This window comes from Giraffa tippelskirchi, chromosome 13 (genome assembly GCF_054371585.1).
Source record: "Giraffa tippelskirchi isolate mGirTip1 chromosome 13, T2T-mGirTip1v1.2.pri, whole genome shotgun sequence".
NCBI lineage: Eukaryota > Metazoa > Chordata > Mammalia > Artiodactyla > Giraffidae > Giraffa > Giraffa tippelskirchi.
Window position 1 is genome coordinate 2,047,007 of NC_137287.1, and position 24,044 is coordinate 2,071,050.

General features: G+C 44.9%; 1 protein-coding gene across 5 annotated transcripts in view; it reads left to right on the top strand.

The window, feature by feature from the left end:
- The window catches only part of LOC145531106 (uncharacterized), a 72,036-nt gene that overhangs the window by 35,713 nt on the left and 12,279 nt on the right, over nucleotides 1-24,044 (top strand). Inside the window, exon 3 of one of the 5 annotated variants that reach the window (XR_014072189.1) lies at nucleotides 1,356-1,496. The exons of 2 other annotated variants lie outside the window; for them this stretch is intronic. The gene's annotated coding sequence lies outside the window, so the exon portion shown is untranslated. Of the gene's footprint in view, nucleotides 1-1,355; nucleotides 1,497-8,499; nucleotides 10,720-15,749; nucleotides 18,314-24,044 lie in introns of those variants that run through there. 2 more of the 5 variants (XR_014072190.1, XR_014072187.1) reach the window with 2 other exon arrangements.

Below are 24,044 nucleotides of genomic sequence, written 5' to 3' on the forward strand. Positions count from 1 at the left end.
ATATCAAATTTTTGATGCTAACTGCTTCCAGAGTGGAGGGAAATAATGGAACTGGTACAGGAGGTAAAGATAACCTCACTTTCACTTGTAATCCTTTATCTCATTATTAAAATTTTGAAGAAAGGGATAAAAATATGACTAATAATGGGTTGCTGCTTAATCTCTGCCATCGGTTCTCATCTTGAGAGTGCCAGGGAGCCGTTGGAGAGTTTTAAGTGGGCTCTGTGACACTGTCCGGTTTTTAAATGATCCCTCTGCGGTGGAACAGGTGGACTGGAAGGAGTCAGGGTCGGTGTGGCTACAACAGTCAGCAGCTACTGCAGGTGACACGGGGTAGGCTGGACAAATGTGGTGGCGGCGGAGGCGATAGTGGTGGTTGGTGGAGGTGATGGTGACGGTGATGCTGGTGATGGAGGTGGTGAAGGCAATGATGGTGGTGATGATGGTGGAGGGGGAGGTGTAGACGTGTTGGTGGTGGAGGTGGTGGAGGTGCGGTTGTGATGGTGGCTATGGCGGTGACAGTGATTGTGCTGGCAGAGATGAAGAGCAGTAGAGGTCTGCAATATACTTAGAAGGTAAAATGAACAAGATTTAGTGATTCTTAGAGTCACTTAGAATTGAAGAATGAGGAGCAAGGACAAATCAGTTGTATTTTGTAAAAAGTCTGGTAATGACCTTAAGCTGCTCTTAGTTTCATTGAAAGTCCGTCTCTGTTGACCTGCCCTTCATAGCTCAGCATCCCAGTGTGCCTCAATCAGCACCATTCAGGCTCCAAAAACACTTCTGCCTTGCACGCGTTCTTGGTTGCCTTGGGGAGTTCAAGACAGCTGCACACGTTCTTTGACAATCTTTTCAACAAGAGATGGGGTTTCTTTCCCTTCCTCTGAGACCTGGGCTGGCGTGTGACTGTTTGACGAACAACTTACGGAAGGAGTGATGTGGGTAACTTCCTCCCGTAGCATCTGGCCTCTGAAGAGTCGAGACTCGGTGACGGATGCTCCATCCTCCAGCCTGGTCCCTGGGGTGCCATGATGCATTGTCTAGTCGCTGAGGGTATTTAAATTACTCAGTCTGAACACTCCTCCCCATGGAAGAGCTTCAATCCCAACTAACAGGAAGATACATGAGAAGCAAGGGGCAAAAATCTTCCAGCGGTGCTCTTGCTCACTAACCCTCAGCTCCACGGAATGCTGCCTCCTAAGTGAGTGTTCAGTTTGTAAACGTGTATGCAATTTCGATACTGCACAAAATGAGGAAAATAAGTTGATGATTTCATGTGGTGACTCTTAAAAAATCTAAAGAGTTCGTTTATGTTATTTTTGTTAACATTTTCATTGTAAAACATTTCTTCCCAGGATGAAAGCTCATTGAAATGACGCCTTCCTGGGAGCATATGTGCAAACTTTACACTCGGCTAATTTTATATGCGATTAAAACTTAAATGCGTGAAGACATCCTTTGGAATAATTAAAGACACTTCAATAGAGGCATAGAAATGTGTCCGAGTATATCTGAAATCAGCAGAGACGGAGCCGGGGAAATCAATTTGGCCTTATGTCATTTTACGGTAATTTAGAAGGAAGCAGAATTTGGCTTTCAAAGGATATGCTTTTCCATTTGGGGTAAAATAAGGTGCATTCTCCACTCAAAGTAAGTGCCCTGCTGGTGTACAGTTAATGTATGGACGACAGTTTATCTCCAGGTTGTTGGAGGGAAAGCAGTCCTTTAAAAGGGCGCTGTGGTTCCCTGGGAAGGGAGCCTTGAAGACAGTGTTGATCCACTGAGGAGCGCTGTCTAATATGCTCCCCGAGGTACAGTTTCCCTAAATCTATTAGACTTTTACAGTCTTCCAGGAAGTGCAGTCTGGAGATGCTTCATCACACTGTATTAACTTGACAACGTAATGGATTGCTCTCTCTTTATTTTCATAGAAAGTGCTGGGTTTGACCTTGAAACTCTTAACCACACTTTATAATCCTCGGCCCATTCTGGCATGGAGGGGCCCCTAAGAAAAAAGCCCTGGCAAGGTTTGAGTCCGTGAGACTTTGGGTTTGAAGGACGGAAACAGAGGAGGTGTTGGAGAGTGGGGGTCCTGGTGGCTCTGTGTGGATGGATGGGGGCGGATGAAGAGGGGAATTGAGTCACAGGTAATCTGTGGGCTCTCACCTTGTGCCAGATGCTCACTTTACAGGGCTATCCTATTTGCTCCTCTTGAAGTTGACATTAGTTTTGCTCTATGGATGAGAAAACTGGGGCTCAGAGAGGTTAAGGAACTTACCCAAGGACACCCAGCTACTAAGTGGCAGAGCTGGGATTCAAACTCAGGTCTTTTAAAAATTTTGATTTATATTTATTTATTTTTCATGGGAAGACACTTTATTTTAAATATAGCGGTGTGTGTGTGCCAATCCCAAACTCCCAGTCTATTCCTCTCCTGACTGTTCCCTTTGGTAACCATAAATTCATTCTCTAAATCTGTGCAACTCAGGTCTTTTTGACTCAGAAGCTTGAGATCTTAAGCATGATGCTGTAAGAGCTCATGTTGAAATAAAAGCTCTGCTTTATTTATTTCCCTTGTAGAGGAAAGTATGTTATTTTGGGCTGTTTCTCCACTGGAGTGCTTTTGTGTATCATCATGTGATCTTTCCTGCACTTACCCTAAGCCAATGGCTGAGCTGTCCCTTCCTGGATTCTTCCCTAGGAAGACAGGATCCTTCCTTGGGGGCTGAGGACAGTGTTGTTGTTCAGTTGGTAAATTGTGTCCCTTCATGACCCCATGGACTGCAGCACGCCAGGCTCCTCTGTCCTTCACCATCTCCCGGAGCTTGCTCAAATTCATGTCCATCGAGTCGGTCATGCCTTCCAGCCACCTCATCCTCTGTTGTCCCCTTCTCTTCCTGTCTACAGTCTTTCCCAGCATCAGGGTCTTTTCCAGTGAGTCAGTTCTTCACATCAGGTGGTCAGAGTATTGGAGTTTCAGCCTCAGCATCAGTCCTTTCAGTGAATTTTCAGGGTTGATTTCCTTTAGGATTGACTGGTTTGATCGCCTTGTAGTCCAAGGGACTCTCAAGAGTCTTCTCCAACACCACAGTTCGAAAGCTGACAGTGTGCCAGGTTTTATTTCCTGCTCTGGGTCTGCAGAGCAAGACATTCAGTGGGGCTGAAATGGTCTGTCCATGAAAACCTCCTGGATGCTGAGCCCATTCAGAGCTTCCTTTTGCTTCCCTGGACAGATTGGGGTTTGCTTCCAAACCCCTGGGAACACCCTAAAGTTCTTGACTCGGCAGAGACCAGTGCCTTTGGATGGCTGAACTGATATCCCAAGGGTCGCGTCAGAGGTGGCCCATCACCATCCCCTGGTGGGTGTGGTCTTTGGCTGGAAGCAGTGTCCAGGTCCATGGTTGGCGCTCCTGAATTTGCTTCCTTCTGCAAGCCATAAAGGATTTTAATTACTGAAGAATGATTCCTGCGTCCAGCCAATTTATCAGCCTCTGGCAGGAATGAAGAGTCAACTGGCTATGAATCCTACCTGATTACTAATAAGAACTACATAAAATGACACCAGTGCTGAGGAATGCTCTTGCTTGGGCTCCAGCCAGTGCAGTTCTGGATGGGCTGACCCCAGCTGAAGACAGCGACTGCTTTCCCTGGTGCGAGGGAGAGGCTCCCTGAAGGCAAAAGTTCACAGGGCCACGAAGGACTGGGAAGTAGGTGGCGATGGTTTCCAAAGGCAGATGTTCACAGGGCCATGAAGGACTGGGAAGTAGGTGGAGATGGTTTCCAAAGGCAGATGTTCACAGGGCCGCGAAGGACTGGGAAGTAGGTGGAGATGGTTTCCAAAGGCAAATGGTCACAGGGCCACGAAGGACTGGGAAGTAGGTGGCGATGGTTTCCAAAGGCAGATGTTCACAGGGCCGCGAAGGACTGGGAAGTAGGTGGAGATGGTTTCCAAAGGCAAATGGTCACAGGGCCACGAAGGACTGGGAAGTAGGTGGCGATGGTTTCCAAAGGCAAATGTTCACAGGGCTGCGAAGGACTGGGAAGTAGGTGGCGATGGTTTCCAAAGGCAGATGTTCACAGGGCCGCGAAGGACTGGGAAGTAGGTGGAGATGGTTTCCAGCAGGTCCCCCGGTTACCCTTCCCATCCCGGGGGCAAGGTCACACCCTCCAGGCTGCCAGTCCCTTCTGGGGCTAGAGAAGCAGCAACACTTCTTCAGCCGGAAGCCCAGGTCTTGGTGCCCACAGGCGCTCGCAGTGTGGGTGATGCAGACTGGAGCCAGGATGCCTGGCTTCAAGTCACACGAGAAATATCCCAGGCGCCCACCAGTGAGTCAGGGGACAAACTGATTGTGTCATATCCGTACAATAGAAACTTGTTCATCCATAAAGAGGAATGAAGCTCTGGTACACACTGCAATGTGGCTGAACCTCAAAAACATGATGTTTGTTGAAAAATGTGAGACAGAAGGTCACGTGTGGTATGTTTCTGGTTACCTGAAATGTGCAGAACAAGGAGAACCATAGAGACAGCAGACTGGTGTTGCCAGTGTGTGCGAGCTCCTTCATGTCCGACTCTGCGACCCCATGGACTGTAGCCGCCAGGCTCTTCTGTCCGTGGAGTTTCCCAGGCAAGAATACTGTAGTGGGTTGCCATTTCCTACTCCAGGGACAGTGGCCGTGAGGAGCAACTGCTTGGTGGGTGTGGGTTTCCTTTTGGGATGACAACGTGCTTTGGAACTAGACGGAGGTGAGGGTCGCACGACATTGGTAATATACGGAAGGCCTCTGAATTCTTCATTTTGAAATGGTTATTTTGTGTCATATGACTTTTAGTCCAAAAAAGAAAAAAGCAAAGCAAATCGGATCATAATGATGCATTAAACAAAATGCATGTTTTGTTGATGATCTGAGGTGGAGCTGTTATACTCCATATATACCTGTACTACACAGGTACAGCTGTCTACTGTAACAATAGTAGACGTGAAGTGCACAATAAATGCACACCTGAATCATCCCATGACCACACCCCCTCTTCTCCGCCCCAGCCCGGGCTGTGGAGAAACTGTTTTCCACGAAACCAGTCCTTGGTGCCAGAAAGGTTGGGGACCGCTAGTCCACCATTTGTCTTTTTGTTACGGAGAAGAATCAATTCTTACTTGTTTAATCCTCTCTAAAAAACAGCAGAAGTGTGGATGGGGAACGCCAGCCAGTGGGATTTGTTCCTGTCCTTGTCTAGACTCCTTAGCGCCTGTGAACGTTCATGATCACAACACCACTCATCCTCTTTCTAACATTTCCTCTCTGCGTGTGTGCTGCCTGCTAAGTCACTTCAGTCGTGTCTGACTCTTTGTGACCCTATGGACCGTAGTCCTCCGGGCTCCTCTGTCCATGGGATTCTCCAGGCAAGAATACTGGGATGGGTCACCATGCCCTCCTCCAGGGGGATCTTCTCGACCCAGGGATTGAACTCGCATCTCCTGTGGCTCCTGCATTGGCAGGCGGGTTCTTCTCTACTGAACACAAGATCTATGTTATTTCTTATTATTTATTGTTTTCCCAAAACAATAAACATATTGAAATAAAAAACAGAAGCAATCATCTGACAAGAGCTTGCTGTGGGGCCCTCCAGAAACTCACAACATAGTGGGAGATGGATCTATGAATGAATACAGGGGTCCCAGTGGTATGTTCCAAGACCCTCAGGGATGCCTGAAGCTGCGACTAGTACCAAACCCTAGTTGTATTATGTTTTTTCCTACATGTACATACCTATGGTGAAGTTTAATTTATAAGTTAGACAGAGTAAGAGAATATCTGAATTGCCAGCATCACTACCCTGGCACTTTGGGGGCAATTATTAAATAAAACAAAGGTGACTTGCACGCAAGCCCTGCGAGGTTGTGACAGGAAAGCTGATAACACACATGGCTCCTGAGTGACTAACAGCAGGGTACGCGGGACAAAGAGGTGACTCACGTGCCAGAGGAACAGAGCAGGACAGCAGGAGATTTCATCCTACTACAGACAACCGCGCGCAGATGAAAACTTAGGAATTGTCTAGTTCTCGAATTTTCCATTTAGCATTTTCTGATTGTAGATGACCACAGCTGAAGCCGAGGAAAGGGAAACCAAAGATGAGAGGGGACGGCTGGGTGGCAGGATCGCGTGGTAAGCACAGCACGTGATGAGTTACGGTCAGGGATGCTCGGGAGCCCAGAGAAGGGGCCCCTGAGCCTCTCACCCAGGTAGAGGGGGTGGTCAGTCTGGGAAGGCCTCTTCCCTGGGCCTGAGCCAGCAGTGGGGCTTGACGGGGAGAGTCCTGGGAGAAGCAGGCTGCTTGGGGCGGACAGGGTCTTAAGTGGCGTGGTCTCCGCTGGGAAGTTATCACTGGTTTGGTTTGGCTGGAAGTGCAACATGAATGTGATCAAGAAAACAGTTGTCAGCACCCGTGTTTGCCACTGTCAGACCTCCCTTCCCGCTGGACTTGGCTGTGCTAACCTGGCCAGGAGTGGAGCCAACGGGAAAGACCCCAGGGCTGGCCACACTGTTGCCCAGAGGAAGGAGAGCAGGGAGAGAAGAAGGGGGTGACGTTTCAGAATTAACACGGGAGAGAAGCAAATGAGAAGAGCAACTCCGTAAGATGGGGGCTTGAGGTGATAGAGTTGAGTGCCTCGGGGGTTGGATTTTCTGTGGGTTGTGCTGTGGCTATTGGAGACTTAGTCTCCTTCAAGGCAGGAAAAAGAAGGCTGGATTTACCTTGGGTTACAGCGAGGTATGGGCCTTCCTTGATGGCACAGCTGGTAAAGAATCTGCCTGCAATGCAGGAGATGTGGGTTTGATCCCTGGGTCAGGAAGATCCCTTAGAGAAGGAAATAGCAACCCACTTCAGTATTCTTGCGTGGAGAATCCCATGGATGGAGGAGCCTTACAGGCTACAGTCCATGAGGTCACAAAAATTCAGACACGACTGAGTGACTGAGCCCAAGACACACAGTGAAGTAAGATAGGGGATGGAAGTGAGGTGGATGGCTAGAGCGTCCCACCATGATGCTCTTGGGTCATCTCTAGCATGTAGGACTTGATCCTGACGGCAAAGGGGGACTTTTGGATGTTGAACAAATTAGCCTTACCAAAGCTCAGTTGCTTCATCTTTAAAATAGAGGTCCTAATGACGCCTGTCCTGGAGTTTTGTTGTGGGTGTTATAGCAAACCACACAAAGAATAGACCTAGCAAGTGTCCTGGCACAGAATAGCCTCAATTAATGCGCATTGGATCTGGACCTTGATCTGCCCTGTGTCCTATGCACCTAAGACCAACCCTCTCCCCAGAGCTGATAATATTCTGGATCACAGAATGCCTGGGATGTGAGTAACATGATAATACCGTGTTTCATAGCCGCCTTTGCCCCTTGAGCCAAAAGAGGGAGCAAAGTGGATGTTTTCGCAAGCAGAGAAGAGACACACACACAGTCTGTTTCATTCCAAGGTTCTGACTCTTGAGCAGGCTCCTTACGAGGTCACGGGCCTGAACTGAGGAGCAAAAGGCCCAAGAAACAGAGATTAAATAAAAGAATAACAAACAGGTATTGCATGTCTGCTCCCTGTGCCTCTGTGCAGTATTCCCTTAATCTTTGCCACGGCTCTGTGACGTCATATTTGCATGAGTTCCTCGTTACTGATAAAGCAGCAGCCCAGAGAGGTTAAGTAGTTTGCCCAAGGTCACACAGACAAGGAAGCAGCAGGTCCAAGGCTTGAGTCCAGACTGTTTACCACTGGTCTGAGCTCTTGAGTCATCTTTCTCAGGAAATCCAGGAATGCTCTCTGGCAGAGGAGTGAATATCCAAAAGTGCATAAACCACAGTCCTAAGCTGACCTTGATGAGAGCCTATAGAGTTAGCATTAAAAAAAAAAAAAGGTATTTATACATGTATCTTCACCCTCATAATCCATTCTGTTCAGATAAATTAACTGTTCAGCAATGCAGAGAAGCAAGGAGCAGTCCCCAATCAGATGGCTCCATGCACACGCCATTTGTCTTGTAGGATCAGTCCTGGAGGGGTTTCCTGTGGCCCAGTGACTTCGAGTGTGACCACTGCAAAGTACGAACAGGATTAAAAGGAAAACATCTGTGTTTTTCAAGGCTGCTGTAACTCAAAGACAAACAAACTATGGAGATACCCAAATGCTTAGTGACTTCTGCTGTGGAGGGGGATGATGACTGTCTGAGCTGGGCTTTGATTGGAACAGATGCAGATAATACCCTGGGATCCTCACATCTGAGTCTTTTGGGTGGCCTGGAGCATGATGACAGAGGCATGAAAGTATATGTATGATTCCATAATGTCAGATTGAGTTGGAGACCATCTTTTTTTTTTTTTTTTTTTGGTTAAAGTCAGTGAGTCCTTAATACATTTCCCTCCCAGGATGAAGTCTTTGGGGTTGTAGAAATACTCCAAATATGTACTACTATTTTATTAACGAGTTTTGCATCCTGTACAGGGCTCTGAACTTCAAAGAAAAATAGCCAGGATTTGATCTTCAAAAGAAGAGAGGAGTCCCCATTAAGATGCTCACATGCCTCAAGCTATGTGCTGGGTCCAGAAAAAGTCTCATTTTGGGAGGAGAAAAGAAAACTTAATTACCAATGAATGAAGCGACTCTCAGAGCATATGGTTTTCGGGTTTGCCAAGCTCCAAAGCCAATTTGTTACTTTATTATTATTGTTGTTGTTAATGGTCACTTGAAAGATGTCTTAAGCTTCTCAGTCAGTCTCTTTCCTGAGGATGCAAAAGCTGAAATGTCTCTGGAAGGCAAAACCGAATGGGATGGCAGATAAAAATAATATTTTTATCATCTGTCGACATTCAAGGGTGACTGTAAAATGTGTCCCGAGATGGTCTCTCCCCCTCCTAACAAAGAAATAGCCACTCTCCCTTGTTTGGGAAACCTACTTTGATGCCTCAAAAACCAATCTTTTCTGATTCTGATTCAGTTCTTTTCCTTTGGCAAGTGTTCTGCCTGATTCTGCACCATTCTTTGGAAGGGATAATTCTTCTCTTGTTTATGCTCCCATGTTTCAGAGAAAACGTCATGGCTGAAGCAGACATGGTTTGCGAAAAGTCCTGCTCTTGGTGAGCCAAGGAAAACATGTTTCTAAAATCTTGCTAACATTTTAGCTTTGGCATCTTCAAATCTCATATTTCTCCTCTTTTTCTGTCTTTCTCCAATGTGGCTGTCAAGGGACTGTGTGATCTTAAGAGTAACCAGGGCAGACATGTGCCCTGGAGCTCCGCCACCAGTTGGAAGAGAGTGTGTATTATGAGATTATTGCGCCCTCCAATTTGAGGGGCAATTTGAGTGGGACAGGGAGCTGCCTGGGTCTACAGAAACTGCCTGCAGTTGGGATTCTGCCCGTGTGGGATGAGACATTTGAGAATTGTTAGAATTGCCCAGAGGATGGAGAAACCAGCAGCCCACAGGGCATTGTGAGCAGTTTTACGACTAATGAGCATACTAAGGGCTTTATGAATGACCCTCTTACACTGTTGACACTCAGCTGACCTTTGCATCCTCAAGTGTGCAGGTCAGGCATCTTTTGAGTCCTAATAGTTTCTTCTATGGGCTTCCCTGGTGGCCCAGATGGTACAGAATCTGCCTGCTAATGCAGGAGACCTGGGTTTGACCCCCTGGGTTGGAAAGATCCCCTGGAGGAGAAATGGCTATCCAATCCATTATCCTTGTCTGGAGAATTCGATGGACCCAGGAGCCTGGTGGGCTATAGTCTGTGGATCACCTATTTCATAGGTGGCCCAATCGAAGTGCATTAGTGCTCTCAGGGGGCTATGTCTTTAAATGCCTCCTGGACAATGCCCTCAAAGGCCCCTACCTCCTTCCTAAGCGGGCCTTTCTGCAAAATCCCAGTGCATTTCCTCAAGCTGGGCCATTGGCTGGCTCAGCTGCGGTCCTCTCTGAGACCACAGTGGCAGCTGCTGAATATTTTATTAGTCACTGTGTCTGTCTGTGAAGCCTGCATCTGGATGTCCTCTGTCCTGTTGTGACACCCTTTCCCTTTATTTTTTTTTTTTTGTCTTTCTCTGATTTATTAGTTTTTTTCTTTTTTTTAAAATTAATTTATTTATTTTAGTTGGGGGCTAATTACTTTACAATATTGTAGTGGTTTTTGCCATACATTGACATGAATCAGCCATGGGTTTACATGTGTTCCCCATCCTGAACCCCCCTCCTACCTCCCTCCCCATCTCATCCCTCTGGGTCATCCCATTGCCCCAGTCCTGAGCATTTGTCTCATGCATCAAACCTGGAATGGTATTCTGTTTCACATATGATAATTTACATGTTTCAATGCTATTCTCTCAGAACGTCCCACCCTCACCTTCTCCCTCAGAGTCCATAAGACTGTTCTATGCATCTGTGTCTCTTATTCTGTCTCACATATAGGGTTATCATTACCATCTTTCAAATTCCATATATATGCATTAGTATACTGTATTGGTGTTTTTCTTTCTGGCTTACTTCACTCTGTATAATGGGCTCCAGTTTCGTCCATCTCAATAGAACTGATTCAAATGTATTCTTTTTAATGGCTGAGTAATATTCCATTGTGTATATATACCAAAGCTTCTTTATCCATTCATCTGATGATAGACATCTAGGCTGCTTCCATGTCCTGGCTATTATAAACAGTGCTGAGATGAACATTGGGGTACACGTGTCGCTTTCAATTCTGGTTTCCTTGGTGTGTATGCCCAGCAGTGGGATTGCTGGGTCATATGGCAGTTCTATTCCCAGTTTTTTAAGGAATCTCCCACCCTTTCCCTTTAAAGGAGCCACCAGCGATGATGCGTTGTAGTCTGTTTAGAAACAAGGACTCAGCCAGCTCCTGGCCAAGCTGGAGAACATTCTCCTTTCTGAGGATAGATCTTTGAAAGTTTGTGCAGATTTGGTAAAAGGGAACACTCCCTTCCCAAGGAGAGTTTTGCTTTTAGGAAAGCTCCCTGTCTGTCCCTAATTCCCCTGCAGCTAACCCCAAGGAAGAAATTTCAAAAAGAAAATGTGAACCTAGGGGTTCCCAGGGCTTCCTAGTGGCTGAGTGGTAAAGAATCTTTCTGTCAATGCAGGAGATGTGGGTTCAATCCCTTGAGTAGGGAAGATCCCCTGGAGAAGGAAATGGCAAACCACTCCAGTATTCTTGCCTGGGAGATCTGTGAACAGAGGAGCCCGGCAGGGCTACAGTCCATGGGGTTGCGAAGAGTCAGACATGCCTTAGTGACTAGACAACAACAAAAGGGGACTCCAAAGATTGCTTTTCAAAAGGTACTGATTTCTAAGATCACTGTTCTCATGCTCTTGTTTTAGAACTTGGGTGAATTAATTTATTCCATCAAGAAGTGTTTACGTAGTTGCTGTTATGTCAGGCACTAAAAGGTACTAGGCCTCAGCCTTGAAGAAGACACCTACCTTGTCATCACAAAACAGAAGGCCCAGTGAAGGAGTCATTCACTCACTCTTTCATTCACTGCACACAGCTTATTAAGTGCCTACTGTGTGCCTGGAATTGCTCTAGAGACTAGGATACACAGTGGTGGACAAAACAAAAATCATTCTGGTGGGGGATGGACATTTTTCAAATAATCACAGTGTGTATAATTATAAAACACAATGAGCCCAATAAAGAAAACTTCTTAAAAACACCTTCCCTGGGATTCTATACCCAGCTAAACCATCATTCAGCAGTCAAGGCTAAATATAAATAGCAACATTTCCAGATGTACAAAAATAAGAGAGTTTATTATCAGCAGATACTCCATATCAGAGGAAGTGAAAAAAGAAGAAAAGCATGAAAAATGAGAAACAGCACAACAATCATTAAATACATTGGAAAATGCAATGAATTATTGCTTATCTTAAAACACTATTTTTAGTTTTCATAGAGAAAAAAATGCAATTAATGAAAACCAGTGAAATAGAACACTGGGATCAAAGAGAAAGGATATTTTTTAAAGCTGAATTTTTAATTAAACAGATAAAATAGACAAACCTCTAGCAAGATTTAGAAGTGGATCAGAAACGCATAAATAAATGTAGGTATAGAAATGGGTAAACAGAGATACAGTTGAGTTTTTTGTTTTTTGTTTTAAATCAGGAGGATACAATGAATAACTGACACCAACAAACTTGAAAGCTGAAATGAAGTGAATTATCTTCTAGAAAAATATAGACTACCAAAACTGACTCAAGAAGGTTTAAATACACCAAAACTATTAAAGAAATTGAATTGACAATCAAAAGTACTCCCACAAACCAAACCCAGTACATACAGACCAGAGGGCTGGATTCTGTTTTACAGGTGTGTCCTAACAAAACTTCAAAAAATAGAGAGCTCTCATCTCATAAAAGCTATTACAGAGACTAGGAAAAGAGGTGAAGCTACTGAAATAATTTTATAAGCTTAGTATAATCATGATGAGCCAACCAGATATTCACGAGACCACAAACAAAGAAGGCTCGAACATCTTTGTTCTACCAGCCAGTGCCCTGTTCTTTATCCTATGAAGGAAGGGAGGCATTGGTTACCTGGCCTGTAGAAAGAGTCAGGAAAAGAAAGATGGGTTATCATTGCACATCTCTCACATTAAACTTTGTGTTAAAGTGAGAACTTTGTTTACTACACAAAGACCTAGATGTCTCAATTGAGATGTAGGCAAGACCCCTGCAGAAGCTGAAATTACAAAAGTGAGGTCTACCAGGTCCATTCTGGTCTATGTAAATGCAGTTGCTAAATACTATCACGTTAAAAATGAGCGACCCGAGGGAATTCCTCAGTGGTCCAGTGGTTAAGATTCCATTCTTTCATTGTCGAGGCTGCAGGTTTGATCCCTGATTGGGGAAATAAGATCCTACAAGCCAGTCAGCAAGCCCAACATAAATAAATATAGGAGATCCAGGGCTAGTGCTAAGCCCCATGGGATCCCAGGACAGCAAGTGAAACCAGAAAACTCAGATTCTATACTAATCAGAGATTGGCAATGGTCAGGATATAAAATCAAGATGTAAAATCAATAGCATTTCTCTATAACAATAGAGACCAGTTAGAAAACTTCATAGAAGGAAAAGGCACACAAAACAAATACAATATCAAATAAATGTGTTTTCAATAACTGTGAATAGATAAATCTTACAAAAACTTCATGAAGAAAGTACAAAATATGACCAGAGGGAAAATTTGTTTTGTTAAAAGCAAGGATAAATCATATGGAAGGTTGGTAATCTCTAATATATTAATAATAAAGATATTAATTCTACTTCAATTTAATTTATAAATTGAATTCAATCTAAACAGCAATTCTTACAGAACTTTCCCATACTTACTCAAAATGTCATGTGAAGGCCAAGGCCAAGAGTAACCTACAATTTGTTGATGAAAGAAAACAAAGAGTGGGGAACTTGCCCTACTGGGTATCAAAAATTTTATAGAGTTTTGGGTTTAAAATAGTATAATAATAACACAAAAAATAAGGTACTAGGGTAACAGAATAGACTAGGAAGAAGAGAGAAAAACCACGTATATGGAAACTAATATTCACATTAGTGAGGAAAGGATAAAGGCCAATTAATAATCCATATAAAAGTTAGTTCCCTCTCTTGTATAATGTATACAAAAATAAATCCTGATGGATGAAAGCTGATATGTAAAAAATAATATTAGAAAACCCTTAACAGAAAATATAGAAAAATATATTTTTGGCCTCCATGTAGGAAAGGATTTCTTAAGACACACAAAAAAGTACAAACTACAGGAAAATACGAATGGATAAACCTGATGATAATAAAACAAAATCTCTGGACATCAAGAGACTAAATTAAAATCTAAGGCACAGATGAGGAAAAGCAATAACTGATTCAGACGTGGTTTCTGGAGTATGTGAAGAATTCCTACAAGAAAACAAAAACTCAATAGAAGAATGCACAAAGAAAATGAACAAATAATTCATTGACAAGGAAATCTGCATAGCAAATAAATATATGGGGAAAAAAAGATCCGTCTTACTAGGAATCAGTCAAGTGCAAACCAAAGCAACAATAAGATACTGTTTTTCACACCCATCAGATAGGCAAAAATTTTAAAAGTGTTACAATATTAAGAGTGTCAAGAATGAAGAAAAACACAAGCTCTCATTTATTCTGTACAAACACAAGTTGGCACAGATTTGAAAGAACAGTTGGTGGTGTCTTGTAAAGCTGGAGACACGCATGCCCTATCTCCCTCCAGTTCTGTTTCCAAGTGTGTGCCGAAATGTTTTTAGCGAAGGTATGGCGTTTTTTTGCCTCACACCAGTTCTCCAACTCTCTAATACTGAGTGTCCCACAGGTTATTTCAACTCTGATACTAACTAGCTGAAGTTAGTGCAGACCCCGCAGGTGAGCGGTTGAGTTTCTCAAGGCTGCCCCTGCCCACTTCATGCCAGTCACAAAGGGCAGGGTGCCAGCTGTTGTTTACTCCCTAAGTCGTGTCCAACTTTATGACCCTGTGGACTGCAGCACACCAGGCTCCTTTGTCCTGCGCTATCTTCTGGGGTTTGCTTAAACTCAGATCCATTGGGTCAGTGATGCTATCTAAACCATCTCAGCTTCTGCTTCCCCCTTCTCCTTTTGCCTTCAGTCTTTCCCAGCAGGACAGTTCCAGAAAAACACCTACTTTTGCTTGATTGACCACGCCAAAGCCTTTGTGTGGATCACAACAAACTGGAAAATTCTTAAGGAGATGGGAATACCAGACCACCTGACCTGCCTTCTGAGAAACCTGTGTGCAGGTCAAGAAGCAACAGTTAGAACTGGACATGGAACAACAGACTGGTTCACAAATCGAGAAAGGAGTACGTCGAGGTTGTATATTGTCACCCTGCTTCTTTAACTTATATGCAGAGAACATCATGTGAAATGCTGGGCTGGATGAAGCACAAGCTGGAATCAAGATTGCCAGGAGAAATATCAGTAACCTCAGATATGCAGATGACACCATCCTTAAGGCAGAAAGCGAAGAAGTAAAGAACCTCTTGATGAAAGAGGAGAGTGAAAAGTTGGCTTAAAACTCAACATTCAGAAAACTAAGATCATGGCATCTGGTCTCGTCACTTCATGACAAATAGATGGGGAAACAATTGAAACAGTGAGAGACTATTTTTGGGGCTCCAAAATCACTGCAGATGGTGACTGCAGCCATGAAATTAAAAGATGCCTGCTCCTTGGAAGAAAAGCCATGACCAACCTAGACAGCATATTAAAAAGGAGACACATTACTTTGCCAACAAAGGTCCATCTAATCAAAGTTATGGTTTTCCCAGTAGTCATGTACGGATGTGAGAGTGGGCTATAAAGAAAGCTGAGCGCAGAAGAACTGATTCTTTTGAACTGTGGTGTTGGAGAAGACTCTTGAGAGTCCCTTGGACTGCAAGGAGATCCAACCAGTCCATCCTAAAGGAAATCAGTCCTGAATGTTCATTGGAAGGACAGATGCTGAAGCTGAAACTCCAGTACTTTGGCCACCAGATGGGAAGAATCGACTCACTGGTAAAGACCTTGATGCTGGGAAAGGTTGAAGGTGGGAGGAGAAGGGGACGACAGAGGATGAGATGGTTGGATGGCATCACCGACACGATGGACATGAGTTTGAGCAGGAGTTGGTGATGGACAGGGAAGCCTGGCGTGCCACAGTCCATGGGGTTGCCAAGAGTCGGACACGACTGAGCGACTGGGGTGAACTGAAATGAACTTTCCCAGCATCAGGGTCTTCTCCAGTGGGTCAGTTCTTCCTGTCGGGTGGCCACAGTATTGGAGCTTCAGCTTCAGCATCGATGTCATCCCCTGGACCCTTCTGTGTGTTTGACAGTTTTTATTGTATATGAGCTAGAAGGAGAGAGAAATTGTATGAAGACATAACTAATGAGCTGTAACTTACGTACAGTGAATGAACCCATCCCAGGTGTACAGCCTGATAAATCTTTACAAGGTAAACACTTCCAGAGCGTAGTACAGAACCCAAGACTGCAGAAGGTCCTCCCAGTGATCGACCCACCCCCTGCAAAGAATAATGACCATTGTGACTTCCATCAGCATCAATGAATTGTGTTTTTATGTTTGAATGAAGAAATCATGTAGAATCCTATAGTAGATTCTCTTTAGCAGCTGACTGCATTTTCGCAGCATTGTCTTTAAGATTCGTCCTGAGGGGCTGTTTTCTAAATGTCCTGAGTGCTGATCCAGTCAGAAGGTAGGGGCTCCATGCTCAACTTGAGGAAGGGCTCCATGTTCACGCCCCCGCCCCCTGCCCTGCAAAGCAGCAGAGAGGGAGATCTAACCCTTCTGAAGGATTCTTTTTTTTTTCTCTTAATTTGTTTATTGATTATTGAAGGATAATTGCTTTACAGAGTTTTGCTATTTTCTGTCAAACCTCCACATGAATCAGCCATAGGTATACACTAAAAACCACGGCTGTTTAGGGAGCTGGTGTCCATCCCGGCTGTAGGTGGATTTGATGATGCTCCCAAATCCCCTTCTGGCCCTCAGTTTTCTGACCCCCTTGCCTAAATGTCTGCTTTACATAAAGTAATAACCAAGTGTCAGGGACTGCAGGAGAGGCTTGGAAGAGCTTCCCAACTCAGCCTTCAGACAGCTCACCAGGGGTGTAAAAATAATTAAAGCTGCAAAGGGAGATACAGATATTATTTTTAGACATACATCCAAGGTTTGCCTCTCTTCAGCACCCCATTCCAAACCCTCACTCGCAGGCAGAGTTTTTAACTGTTAACCCTTCATGTTGTTTTTGTCCGCAATGTTAACTTACAACTCAGAGGACTCGGAGATATATTGTTGTGATAGGAGAGGTACAGACGCGTGCTGGTGGGGTCCCACAGCTGGGCTGGAGGGATGCAGCACTTTGAGGTGTCCTGACATGTGGTTGGTTTCCTGGTGCTGCGTGTTGGTGAGCTGTGGGCCATCTAGTTGCTTCCAGGTGCGTGGGGACCATCCAGATGCCCCCATGGACGGTTCAGTTCATTGAAATCTGTCATCGAAATGAGTGGACTGATGGAAGTCTCTGCTTAAAACTAGCAAAATAGTGGAGGTTGGTATGAAATACACACACACACACACACACACACACACACACAGACACACACACACAGACACACACATGATACGGAGCCCAGAAGAATTCTACATCTGTTGTAAGGGAATCATTTTTCACTTCCACGGTATCACTTCGCTGTGTCTGTGACAGTGAGTTTAACCCAAGTTACACACACTCTGGGTGGTTTTCCTTGGAAGATGGACCGCCACAGATGACAGTCTGAATTTGACCACCAGACCCACTGCCCACATGGTTAGACTCTGTTCCCACTGACCTAAAGAATCAGCCGCTGGAGAAGGAAATGGCAACCCACTCCAGTGTTCTTGCCTGGAAATCCTATGGACAGAGGAGCCTAGCAGGCTACAGTCCATGGGCTTTCAAGAGTTGGACACGACTTAGTGGCTAAACTACCACAACCAAAGAATCTGTACCATAATTTTAAAAATATTCATTTATTCATCTGGCTGCACTGGGTCTTAGTTGCAGCACTTGGGATCTTTGATCTTCGTTGTGTCTTTTGGGGTCCTTAGTTTGGCATGTGAACTCTTAGTTGCTGCATGTGGGATCTAGTTAACCCGCAGGGGTCAAACCTGGGTCCCCTGCATTGAGAGCTGGGAATCTTAGCCACTGGACCACCAGGGAAGTTCCTAGCATAATGGTTTTATTTTTGCATCCGACAAGAAGAGTTTTAGTTGCTCAGTCATGTCCGACTCTTTGTGACCCCATGGACTGTAGCCCGCCAGTCTCCTCTGTCTATGGGATTTCCCAGGCAAGAATACTGGAGTGGGTAGTCATCCATTCTCCAGGGGATCTTCCCAACCCAGGGATTGAACCTGGGTCTCCTGCATTGCAGGCGTATTTTTTTTTTTTTTTTAATGTCTGAACCACCAGGGAGGACAGCACTGATGATCCAGATAAAACAGGGCACCGTGAAGCTCAGAAAACTCTCTTGGTGAGGACAAGATTAAGAGACACGCCTGTGAGTGGGAATCGCAGACTTGCCACGTGGACGAGGAGGACAAGGGTGACATCTGTGGCCCTGATGGAGCTGATTTGCTCCTTTGCAAGGGCAGAAACTGAGCTTATTTTAACAAAACCAAAAGTGTGGAAGCGTTCATCCCCCATTGGGTTTAACCCAAACTGGATGGTATCTATTTGCTCGTTATTCCTCTTGGACTCAAGAGGCAAGAAAGAATCACGACTCTGGAGAAAGGATGCAAGAGCAGCAAGGTGCTGCTGAGATGATGAGATGCCAGCTGAATTATAGGCAGTCTGTCCAGAAAGGCGGAGAGCTGGTGCACTTGAGGATTCAGCCAAGGAGAACAGTGGAAACCGATAAATTATTTTGGCTGCTGAGAATAAAAACCCTGTTGGTGGAAAAGGCAGAGAACAGGGTGACTCGGAAAGAGGGAGAGGAGTATCAAGTCAGATTCCGCTTTGGTGCCAGCACCTCTAAAGTTGTAGGAGACAGGTGGCATGGTGGCCGTGCCTGAATTCTTGTCTGCAGCTCCCCAGGGCTGCCTGATGAGATTCGGCTTTTGCCTTTGCCATCTGCAGTTAGGAGAGAAAAGCTCCTTTTAAGATTTGAGCCACTTGTACATTTATCAAATCTTGGATCTTCTGGTTTGTGCCCGCACCAAGGATTAACAAACAACAAAATGCCATTAAAAGCTAAAAAAAAAAAAATTTTTTTTTTGAAAACTCTCAGAAGGTTGTAGACACCTCTGCAGAGTTCTCATTCAAAGTCCATGGACTTCCAGTCTTGTCGAAACCACTGCTAATTAATACCTTCTCACTTCCCTGCTGAAAGCAAAACAATTTACAATTAAGTCAGGCAGCCTACGCATAATCACTCTAACACCTCTTATGTATGTTTTGAAACGTGCTCTCACATTTCATGATCCGTTTGTTTTACAAGATGGGTAAACGGCAGACAATTATGGTGATAATATGGCTGAGGTGTTTGGTTTTTATCTCTTCGCAGTAAATTGTGGTTGTTCAAGCCTTCACAATAATGGTTTCCATGCTTCTCCCGTTTTCTTCCTACCACTTGACAATAAATATGCATTCTTTTTTTTAAACAAAAAAGAATGTTAGTTTATTATAATCATATCACCTATTCAAATAGCAATATAATTAAAAAATTTCTTGGTAGGCACGACTGAAATTAATTATACTAACAAATATATTCAACAGTATGTGCCTCTGAAAACAGAATATTAGGTGTGTTAAGTCTGTTGTGTCTCCTTTTTCTATGTAGCAGCAAAAGGTGCTATCTGGGTAATGGGGCAGGCAATTTTGCTTTTGAAAGATGCTATCAAAGGACATGAGGATTTAATTTAAGATTTTTTTTATTAGAAGGGAATGTGTCCCACATGTGATTCTAGGCACAGGATCAGGGCTGACAGGCTTCAGAGATTCACAAGCAGTTGGAATGAATGGGAAAAATCAAAGCCAGGGCGATGGGGAGAGTGGGACCATGGAGAGCTTCCTAGCATCTTAGACCTGTTCTCTTTATTGCTTGTTCCCTCGAAATGTCCTTAGTCTACTTTTGCCAGAGGCATTCTCAGACTTAAGAAAAAGGAGCCAGGTAGGCTGTTTGTAGAGGTCCAAAAGGATTAAGATTTGAAGGTGAAAGCCCTGTTAGAAATACTTCCCTCAAAACTCTCTAAACAGTTGACAGTAATATTCTCAAACCTTTTGCCCGCTGGCTCTCTCCTGGGGGTGGTCTTAAAACATTCTTGGAAAATAGTGTTTCAAGAGCACACATAGGCAATCTGTGAGTGTGATTTAGAGATTACTCTCTGAATTCTCCCCTCTGCAGAGCACATCATGTCACCGTGAGCCTTCCTCCACTGTGACACCAGTGTCATTAATTAGGTTACGGAAACACAGAACTAAATAGCCATCTGGGGAGAGTAAAATGAAATACTCTTTTTTTCTTTTTCTGCCTTCTGAATTTTGAATGCATTACAGTTGGCCATAGCCAAAGCCATCCTTTAAGACCCTCTGACATTTGAAAGTAAGAAATCTGGGGTCTGACTCTATTCTAAAGCCTTTCTCCCTAGTTCACCAAGAGCGCTGTGGATTTTACAAAGTGTCTTTGTACATATTAGCTCATTTGTTTGTGAACAAGATCCCTAGCACTTGGCACAAGGGTGGGTGGGTGGGAGGCGTGCTGGGCTTGATTTATTATTTTTTCCATTGGGGCAGGAATGGAAGCAAAGGGAGATCTAATCATCCCGCTTCACAGAGCTCTCTCTGCCCATCTCTCGTCCTCTCCATAAACTTCCAATCTGTGTCAAGCCCCCTGGACCGTCACCACATTTTATTTGGGTGTTACTCTTTAAGGCCAGTGTGCTTTCCATAGCAGTTCTGGGGGCCCCCTCGGAATGCCAGGAGGTGACCCCTTCCTGCGGCTCTGGGGTCTGCCTGTTCTGAAATGTGATCTCCAGTTCTGAGCTCTGATGGGGGAGCGACTTCACGCCGCAAAGCCAGCACAGCTGTTTTGTGACTCATGGGAATATCATATTTAGCATGTTTTCTCCAGTGAGATGTATTTATTTAGATGACACATAATACTGTTGAAAAGCCAAGCCTGCTTTGCTCTTACACTCAGCCTTACAGAGAATGGAGGAGTGAAAGAGGCAGAAGGAACTTGTCTGGGAGAGCCAGCTGGCGCGAGAGGCCCCTCGGGCCATTTGTGCAATGAGCTCACACTGGAAATCTGAACAACAGGGAATGGACCCTGGGCACGGAACTCCAGGGCACAAGACAGAGGAAGTACTTTGTAGCCAGCTCATCCTAAGCATTTGCGGCTCACAAATATTGCCACTGAGCCTGGGAGATTGCTGATTGCCCACAAGCATTCTGGAGAGAAAAATACAGTCATCTACCACTTGAGTTGATAGGGTGTTTTGGGAAGTGGTGGTAGCATTATGGCTTTTTTCCACTCTGGAGGTCATCCTCTGGAAGGTAACAAGGCCATTAGCACTTGAGCAAGCCAGATGGCCCACTCAACAGACAGAAGACTCCTCCCTCCTCCTTGACCCAGTCCCCCAGTTCAGCTGTTCCCAGCCTTGGCATTACTGAGCTCAGACCATCACCCAAACATAGGGAATGAGGGGGAAACACGGGAATGAATTAACGTGTAATTGGTGGGACACCTTCCCATTTTGTCTTTAACTTTCCTTAGTGATGTCTGGATCATGGGGACTTTGCCAAAGCAGCGTGCTGGGGACAGTCACTGAGACCTCCCATTTTATGGAGAGCATCACCTTGAAGTTGCTCACATTCAGTCTCACCTCCCTCCTTCCAGTTCACCTGCACAGAGTCTTGAGTTCTTCCTGTTTTCCGTCAGCAGTTTCCAGGCCTTGTCCTTTTATCTGCTAACCCTGAGCTTTCTCTGCAGCACACCATACCCACTGCCTTCAGCTCTTGCCAGAGAATATTAAAGAAAACTGGGGCTGGCCTTGATCCTTCAGGAGTTTTGTTCTCTACACCTCCCTGTGCAGAAAGGCTCTGTCCCTTCACCACTGACATTTGTTCCCTGGTCTGTGTCATTCACCATCTGTGTCAAGACAGTCCCCATCTCAACTGGTCAGTGGCTCAATTATTTCAAAGGGTCTTTAGTGGATAAGATTCCTCTTGAAGTATTGAAAGTGTAAGGAGGTGTCTTTTGAAACTTGGTAGTAGTAAAATCCTTAGTTACCCCTCTGTTGTGCCACCACTGGGCATCTAGAAGGGTGTGAGTATATCAACCAAGACCGGAAGAGGCACTCAATCAATGGGTAGCTGATGATGAATAGTAACGAGGAGCCCAGGGAACAGTGCACCACAGAAAACAAGCCTTTTCTGCCTGGGTCACCTTTAGGCCGTTGCAGAATTGGCCTCAGATACAGGCTACAGGGCTTCCCTGGTGGCTCAGATGGTAAAGGATCTGCCTGCAATGCATAGACCTGGGTTCAATCCCTGGGTCAGGAAGATCCCCTGGAGAAGGAAATGGCATCCCGTTCCAGTATTCTTGCCTGGGGAACTTCATGGATAGAGGAGCCTGGCAGGCTACAGTCCACGGGGTCACAGAGTCAGACACGCCTGAGTAACTAACACACACTTAAGGCGATAAGGGAGCCTATCTTTCAAGAATCACCCTCCAGCTTCCCTTTTCAACCCACTCTCCAGTGCAGAGTCCTGGTCTTCACTTTCTGGTTCCCTGCACAGAGTCAGGGAATGATCGCTCTCTTTGTTCTATCCTGTAGGGCAAAAGAAATCACTGTTTTCTGTGGGTATAGTCAGGACGGTAGTGATAATGAAGATGATGATGATGATGAAGATCGTGTTGAAGATGGTGGTGGTGATGAGGTTTCTGGTGATGAAGATAATGATGGAGGTGGTACTTGCGATGATGATGATGATATGGTAATGGCATCAGTAACTAAAGAGTGCAAGACACCAGTTAGCAGTTTGCATTTATTAACTCGTTTAATCCTCAGAACTCCCTTATGAGCCAAGTATTTTTTATGATTGATCCCATTTTACAGGTGAAGTAATCAAGGCATAGAGTTGTTAAGTAACTTGCTTAATGTGACAACAGCCAGTAGAAGCAGAGCCAGGAGTTAGACCTGGACCGTCTGCTCCAGAGCTCACACTTTTGGCCACTGCACTAAAGGTATAGATGCTCAGAGTCTTTGAGGCGGTCAATCTGGAAACCAATGAACTCGTGTTGCTGTTGTGTAGAACCATCATTAAGTATGATAAATGACCCCCCAGCGAGGACCGGAAGGGAGGTGAGGGGACAGAGAATCCTGCTACGTCACAGCTTTTCGCAAAAAGAGTCTCATGTAGCAAATGCAGACGAGCAGAGCGGTCTGGGAAAAACAGGGAAGGAGGCCTGGGTTCCTGCTCAGCGATATTCCCAAAGACCCTCCACAGAGGCCTGAAGGCCTGCCCCTCGGAGATCTGAGGGCTGCAGAACTGGGGTGGGAAAGCTTTTGGTTGCAAGTGTAGTCAAGAATACTGGCTACTGCTTATTACATACCTGCTACTGCCAGGTTCAGTTCAGTTCAGTCACTCAGTCATGTCTAACTCTTTGCAACCCCATGGACTGCACACGCCAAGCCTCCCTGTCCATCACCAACTCACAGAGCTTACTCAAACTCATCTCCATTGCGTCGGTGATGCCATCCAACCATCTCATCCTCTGTCGTCCCCTTCTCTTCCCACCTTCAACCTTTCCCAGCATCAAGGTCTTTACCAGTGAGTCGATTCTTCCCATCTGGTGGCCAAAGTACTGGAGTTTCAGCTTCAACATCAGTCCTTCCAATGCATATTCAGGACTGATTTCCTTTAGGATGGACTGGTTGGATCTCCTTGCAGTCCAAGGGACTCTCAAGAGTCTTCTTCAACACCACAGTTCAAAAGCATCAATTCTTCGGTGCTCAGCTTTCTGTGTAGTCCAACTCTCACATCCATACATGACCACTGGAAAAACCATAGCCTTGACTAGACAGACCTTTGTCAGCAACATAATGTCTCTGCTTTTTAATATGCTGTCTAGATTGGTCATAGCTTTTCTTCCAAGGAGCAAGCACCTTTTAATTTCATGGCTGCAGTCACCATCTGCAGTGATTTTGGAGCCCCCAAAAATAGTCTCTCACTGTTTCCATTGTTTCCCCATCTATTTGCCATGAAGTACCTGCCAGGTACTTTTAAAAAAATGCAATGTGTCTTGTAGCACAAATTCTGTTTTATGAAAGTTGGGGTAAATTTTCCTTGGATATTAAAAAAGAATCAGTTTAAATCTTCAACACTGCTTTTAGAGTGAGGTGTGACTATGCTCATGTTTTAGGTGAGGTAACGGAGGCTCAGTGCAACCAGCCTAAGTTGACCTCGTCTAAAC